This window comes from Papaver somniferum, chromosome 5, assembly GCF_003573695.1.
Source record: "Papaver somniferum cultivar HN1 chromosome 5, ASM357369v1, whole genome shotgun sequence".
Classification (NCBI taxonomy): domain Eukaryota; kingdom Viridiplantae; phylum Streptophyta; class Magnoliopsida; order Ranunculales; family Papaveraceae; genus Papaver; species Papaver somniferum.
In genome coordinates, this window is record NC_039362.1 from 23,550,806 (window position 1) to 23,558,943 (window position 8,138).

Below are 8,138 nucleotides of genomic sequence, written 5' to 3' on the forward strand. Positions count from 1 at the left end.
AGTGGTAAAAGTGGTTCGATTTTCAGACTTGCGAAGGATAAAATATAGACTTAAATTCTAAAACTAAAATAGAAAGCTCACTAATAATTATAGAAAACACTGACAAAGTTGATATCAATATTAAAAGACAACTGAGGCTAAGATTCCACTATTTTCCAAGTTCAAAGTGATTTAATCCAATCTTTATATTTATGCAATTTTCTCGTTCAATTTGATTCTAAAATATTGCAACAAGTAGATTTTCAAAAGCAATAATTGTAAATATCAAGTATGAAGCATCAAAAGTATATAAACTAAGCATACTTCATCAAAATAGATCACAATCACTCAAGTAAAAATCATATTCAATTATAGCTCAAGGAAAATAATCATTATCATAATTGCAATAAATAGATGAAATAGAATATACCACTTCTTGTTGGAAAAATAGCTTCCTCTATCGCCTCAGCAATGGGGTTTAGCTCCTCATATTATTCACGTGCTCAAAATAGGTGTTCATAGCTCAAAAGGGTGAAAAACAAGAGGAAACTAATAAAGCAGACAGTTCGCAACATTTTATAGGCGTTACAAACTGACTGTTACAGAGAACTGTTGCAATAGGTGTTGTATGATGTTGAATACACGACTGCTATGAAGGGTCTAATGTTCTTCGTGTTCTTCCTTCTACACCAGCAGAACTCGATTTCCTGCAACTCCTCCTGTTGATCTCTGTGGTGTTCTAAACTTCCCCTAACTTCTCCGAAACTTTCATCCCTTCCCCTGGAACTCGACAACGCCTTTTATATCCCTCGGAAACCTAAAAATCCCGATTAAAATTCTTCTCTTCCTTTCCGTGCAAGTCACGGAAATAATCTCTCTGCCGACTTATTTACACGTTTCTGAACCGTACAACCCATCCCAAACTCTATATTAGGTAATCAAATATCTCAGGAAAGATTTATCTGCGATTTAATCTCCTTGAATCTTCAAAAGTCAGGCCAACAGACACCCGTAACTTCTTTCAACTCTGTTTTCTCCAACCTCGATTGTTTAGCCAATTCTAACCGAATCCAAACATCATACTAATCCTGTTTATCTTTAATGAGTCCAGCCCAACTGATTCTGGTGATTGAATCTTCTCAGAACATCTCGGAGAATCCAAACAAACCCGAGAACAACTATCCTCCCTGTTTTGCTTCACTCGATCATCTAGCCCAACTGGGTCCAATAAAATGATTATACCAAACCTGGTTAGTGTTAACAGGTCTAATTCAACTTAAAATAGCGATTGAATCTTCTTTAATTGAGCCCAAAAATCGAACCCTAAATTTTTACTTGCTGCAACACCTTTCCCGCCAAAAACTTTTTTCAAAATGTTGAAGATGACCTCCCCCTATCCAGAGTGGGGGTGCAAATAGCAGCTGCCTTGGGTGCTGAGGATAAATTTGGGTGCTATGGACAGGTTTGGGCTACACATAGCCTGGGTACTCCTAAGAAAATTCTGGGGGTCCATTTAGCAACTGTCCTCCAGGGTGCCCCGCGCAACTTTTCGAGCCGATTTTTCCAAAAATGTTTATTGGACAAAAATACCTATACACGCATAAAACACCATAATAAGTACAAAAATGAGCACTATCAATATATAGAATCGAGACAAATTGGACACAAAAATGTGTCCATCAAATACCCCCAAACTTATTATTTGCTAGTCCTCGAGCAAAATGGAAATAAATAAAATCCTAACTCACTGTCGCAGGCATCGTCGATTTCATTTAGCGTATGCAATAAGCCTTTAAACCCCTAGGTGGCCCTAGTGGCCGATTTATAGTCTCGGGAGGTCTTACCAGAGATATACCCACAAAACCTTTACTCCAGACCCTAGCTATCTACGCTAAACCTTGGAAGGCACTAAAGAATCTCCATGGTTGACATACTTATTGACTACAAGAGGAAGTACCCTGATGCGAAATTCCAATTGTTGTACACGAGTTTGCACTCAAGCATACTAAAATTCATATATAAGTGACAGAGCTCTACTCAGATAGTCGCACTATGGACATCAATATCCAGATTCAAAACTAATCACATGGATAGATCAAGAAGATGGATATAGTGAAAAACATAGATGGTTTTGATGTTTACTAAGTGAACGGCGTTTCCCATATCTGTCTGAAGGCCTCCGCCAAAATGAACCTATCCTAATGGATTGAGGTACTAGTCTGACTAATATCAACACACTGGCATATACAAGGGAATCAGTGGTCGATAACCTAACTCTAGGTCAACACAACTGGAATATACAAGGGTACCAGTGGTCGACTTTATTGAATTTATTCCTTTTGGTCAAATGGTCTGGTCTCGATTTCTTTTTTCTTTTCTTTTTTTCATCTCTTTTTTTTTTCTTTTTCAACTTTTTTTTTCATGGTATCTCAATCACTCTAATTCACCCTAGCATTGGTAACAACTTGAATCGTGAGCCCCACCTAATCACTTAGAGAAACATAGTTTAAAAACAAAACAACATCAAATAGAAGTGAAAAGGAATCAACGAGATATGGTGAAACTATCATGTTATTTCTAACAACTGAGCTCTGTGCTTTTATGAATAGAATCTTTAGATGTTGTATCTAATCAGATTGGTTCCTCAACTCCTACAACCAAAATGCTTCCATCCACTTAGATTAGTTAGTGCGATCCTTAATAAACATAAATTTCTAGGCTCTGGAGTTTATTAATGCAACTAAAAAGTTTCTCCCATACCCCCAAACTTAAATCTAATATTGTCCTCAATGTTCTAAAGATGAAATTAAAAACATGAACAAGGAGAAACTGTTACCATTTGAAGCAAAATAGTTAAGGAAAGATATTACCGTGTTGCATGAGATTGGGTTACCTCCCAAGAAGTGCCAAGTTTAAAGTCTTCAGCCAGACATCAAGTTTCATAAAATGGCTAGTTACCTTTCAAATCATATATCAGTAGTTGAAATAACTGTGGGTCATCAAAACCAAATAAAACTGCCACTAATATGAAACAACTGCACAGGATCATAAAAAATAACATAAGGAGCACAATCTCATTGAAAGTTTCTTGCAAGACAACTGGATTTATTTGGGGCACCCAATTGGGCTTCATATGAGTGTCTTGAAAAACAGATTCATCCGAACAACGGGACTTTAATATTTGGATTTCCTCCTGAACAGTATCAGGAGGATCAGGCTGTGGAGTATGAATAGACTCAAGTGATAACTCATATACACTAGGATCGAGTCCCAAGTTAGGGACTTCTACTAGGGAGAATTGACGATCACTACCCCCAAACTTAGAATTTTGGGTGTCTCTAGATAGACTAGTCACAATATTCCTAATTTCTAGACCATCAGGTTTCTGAAAAAGGTCAATTGCTTTCTCTGAGTTATAATCAGGTGGTTCATCCTATAAATTCTTTTAAGGTATACTAGATGTAGGACTTATATGTTTCATATCATGTATGGTCAACCCTAGAGTTTCCTTATTGTCTTGAAGAACGATTTCTGGCCTGCTGTCCTGATCGGATGCTATAATCACAGGCAAAGTCTTAGATGGCCCTAAGAATGCAGATTTAGGGTCCAAATTAGGAGGCTCTTCTAAACAAGGGATTAAGGTAGACTCAAAAGCCAGTAATGGTTCGAACCTAGCTTTCCATTTATCAGTATCTAACATAGGAATAGAATCCAACATAGCATTCACTTGTTCGATGTTGCTATCTTCGTCGAAATCCATGTTAAAGTGGGCTAGAAAACTCTCTAATGGATCTTCTGATATGAGGTTTGGTAATGACTCATGAATTAAGGTTCCTATCATGTTCACCTCTTCAATGCACATGTCATCTAGCTCAGAATGTAGCTTATTGACATTAAAAATATTCAACTCAATAGTCATATTACCAAAAGATAGATTCATAATACCATTTCGACAATTTATGATCGCATTAGACGTAGCTAAAAATGGGCGACCTAAAATCACAGGTATTTGGTTCTTTGGGTCAGGGACAGGTTGGGTATCTAAGACCACAAAATCCATAGGATAAATAAACTTGTCGACCTCAATAAGAACATCTTCTATCATACCACGAGGAATCTTGACAGACCTATCAGCTAACTGCAATGTTATCTTGGTAGGTTTCAATTCACCGAGCCCTAGCTTTAAGTACACATGGTATGGGAGTAAGTTCACACTGGCTCCTAAGTCAAGTAAAGCTTTGTGTACCCTGTGTTTTCCTATCGTACAAGCAATGGTAGGCGCACCTGGGTCTTTATATTTAGGAGTTGTGGGGTTCTGAATGATCGAACTTACATGACTAGATAAAAAGGCTTTTTTTAGGGACACTAAGCTTTCGCTTTCGCGTACACATATCCTTAAGAAACTTGGCATAATTTGGAAGTTTCCTAGTAACGGAAGGTTTATGGTAACTTTCCTAAAAAACCTCCATCATGTCATTAAAGTTGGATTCACTCTTTGTTGGTACTAATAGCTGTGGAAATGGGGCTCTAGGCATAAAATAGGGCCTCTCATGAGCCGAATTGACATCATCAGAAACTTTATCAGTCTCCTCATCTATAGTTGGTCCTGAGGGGTGAACTACAGTACGTTCACTATCGGGCATGGTTACCTGATTGTATACTACTCTGCCACTCCTAAGGATTCTAACAGCATTCAATTGATTCGATGGTTTTGCACCTACTTCATGAACTCCTCTAGGATTGGGATTAGTCTGACTAGGGAACCTTCCGTTATCTCTCTCACTTAAGGTCTTAGCTATTTGGCCGACTTGAAGTTCTAACTTAGCAAGATTCTGAGCATTAGTTTGAAAGTTCTCCTTGGTTTCCTGTTGAAAATTAACTTGGCTCTTTACTAACATGTCTTGGCTCTGTACTAACATATCCTGGCTCTTTCTTAATATACTAAGAGATTCCTCTAAGCTCGTTATTATATTCTCTGAAGAGTTCTGAAACTGACCTGAAGAGTTCTTATCTGAACCAAAACCTGGGGGAGCATTAGAATTACTAAACTGACCTTGACTCTGGCCTTTAGACCACGAAAGGTTCGGATGGTTTCTCCAACCAGGATTATAGGTTTCTGAATATGGGTCAAACTTCTGACGGTTATCGAATCTAGTGTTATTATAGAGAGCATTGGCTTGCTCTTCATTATTCTGGCCTTCCCAAAAAGGCTCTAATATACCACTAGTGTGACCCACTTCTAAAGCTTCTAACCTTTTCGCTATAGCAACAATTTTGGCCTATGATTCAAAGTTTCCTTCTACCCTATTAATGTTTCCTCTGCCTAGAAGAATTGTTTTCTGGGGTCCCCTATTACTTTCCCATTGTTGGGTCTTTTCGGCGATTTCATGCAAATATGTCATCGCATCATCAACTGTTTGGTTTTCAAACCCACCTGTACACATAGATTCTACTGTGGTTGTAGTGGGATAATCTAAACCCTCATAAAGGATCTGAACTAACCTAACCTTTTCTAAACCATGATGAGGACATTGGGCTAATAGATCTGAACCTTTCCAAATACCTATACAAGGATTCTCCCTCCTGTTGAGAAAATGTGCAGATTTGCGTCCTAATAGACGATGTTTTGTGCCTAGGGAAAAACTTGTTCAAAAAGGCAGATGTAAGTTGTTCATATGTTTCAATTGATCATGAAGCCAAACTATATAGCCACGATTTGGCTTTATCTTTCAAGGAAAAGGGGAATAATCTGAGTTTCAAAGCATCATCATCAAGGTTTCTAATTTTTAGGGTACTACAAATTTCCTCAAAGTCCCTAACATGGAAATAGGGGTTTTCATTTTCTTTCCCTAAAAATATTGGGAGCAACTTAAGGCTCCAGGCTTAAGTTCATAGTTTTCTTCAGTTTCAGATAACCTGATACACAAGGGACGAGTAGTCCTAGTAGGGTTCAACAAAGCTTTCAAAGTTGCCATTCTGGCACTATTGGAATATCAGGGATGTTCTCCTCAAACAGACGTTCAAAAACGGAATCTTCAAGAATCGGGATTTCTAAATTGAGGTAATCGAGACGCTTAGAACTACTAGGTTTTTCTTTAACAAATCTACCTAGGGCGTCTCTTTTACGTTCAGGAATGCAAAAGAATAAGGTAGGGAATTCTATGCAATCACAAAACAAGGCTGACTCAACCAAATAAAACCTATTAATTTCTAGCAAACAAAAAGCATGATGGCTCCACTTAGATTGTTTCTAGACCAGCTTCTATTCTTTCGAAAAGGAACTCATTACAATCTGAGCAAACCCCTCTGGAATCAATCCGAGTCAAAGTAAGTTGAATAGAGGCGAGGGAAGCTCGGTGGAGCTTTGATACCCAAAGGCCTCACCGGTATTATAAGGCGGCGCAGTCACGCATTCAACTCACAGAAACCATCATGAACTTCGAAGTATGCTCAAAAGAGTAACCAATATTTTTCGAACGACTTTCCTATTAAGCTCGTTACCCTATAGGTCTCGTTCTAGTCAAAATTTTAGGCTTAGGTTCACGTTTGGTTTCGTTTTCCTAAGGCGGGCAAGAAGAGAACGGTGATGAAATCCGAACCCTTATCTTGTATGGCCAGTCATTGCCCTTTACTAGGAAATTAAAGCAGCCCTTTTCAAGTCCTCAGCATATATGCAAACGAAGGAATACAGTAAACCCGCTGACAGGGGATTCGCGGGTGTTTCGAAAAACTTACCTCCCGTACCAGACGGGCGAAGAACCGCTGAAGTCGACTCGGGCCACAACTCCTATGTCATGTACGAACCCGAGGGGCCGAGGCGATATCGTAATCGCCGTCTTTCTCTGCACACAGTTTATATTTAAACTACCCTTCTGTAGGGTTTAAAAATAATATCCCAAATTTTAAAGTCCAAAGTGTCCAAAAAGAAAAAAAAAATTACAAAAATAATAAAACCTAATACAGTTTTTTTTTTTAATAAGGAAAAATAAACAATACCCTAAGAAATAAAATAACTAAAAGAAACTATCTTCTTTTCCATTCTTTTCGCTTTAATCTTTCGCTCCAAGTCTTTATGCTTTAAGATCCAGTCTTTACGAAATCACCAAACTCCTTGGCTCAATTTTCTTTATGATCCAAAACCTGTAGACAAAAGATAAATACTCAAAAACGTAAAAAAGAACAAAAATAATAAAAACCTAACAAAATAAAAGAAAAATAAGTCTAAAACCCTAAAAGAAAATCCGCGTCGGCGGCGCCAAAAATTGATGTATTTTACAGATAGTGGTAAAAGTGGTTTGATTCTCAGACTTGCGAAGGATAAATTAAAGACTTAAATTCTAAAACTAAAATAGAAAACTCACTAATAATTATAGCAAACACTGACAAAGTTGATATCAATATTAAAAGAAAACTGAGGCTAAGATTTCACTATTTTCCAAGTTCAAAGTGATTTAATCCAATCTTTATATTTATGCAATTTTCTCGTTCAATTTGAATCTAAAATATTGCAACAAGTAGATTTTCAAAAGCAATAATTGTAAATATCAAGTATGAAGCATCAAAAGTCTATAAACTAAGCATACTTCATCAAAATATATCACAATCACTCAAGTAAAAATCATATTCAATTATAGCTCAAGGAAAATAATCATAATCATAATTGCAATAAATAGATGAAATAGAATATACCACTTCTTGTTGGAAAAATAGCTTCCTCTATCGCCTCAGCAATGTGGTTTAGCTCCTCATATTATTCACGTGCTCAAAATAGGTGTTCATAGCTCAAAAGGGTGAAAAACAAGAGGAAACTAATAAAGCAGACAATTCGCAACGTTTTATAGGCGTTACAAACTGACTGTTACAGAGAACTGTTGCAATAGGTGTTGTATGATGTTGAATAAACGACTGCTATGAAGGGTCTAATGTTCTTCGTGTTCTTCCTTCTACACCAACAGAACTCGATTTCCTGCAACTCCTCCTGTTGATCTCTGTGGTGTTCTAAACTTCCCCTAACTTCTCCGAAACTTTCATCCCTTCCCCTGGAACTCGACAACGCCTTTTATATCCCTCGGAAACCTAAAAATCCCGATTAAAATTCTTCTCTTCCTTTCCGTGCAAGTCACGGCAATAATCTCTCTGCCGAATTATTTACACGTTTC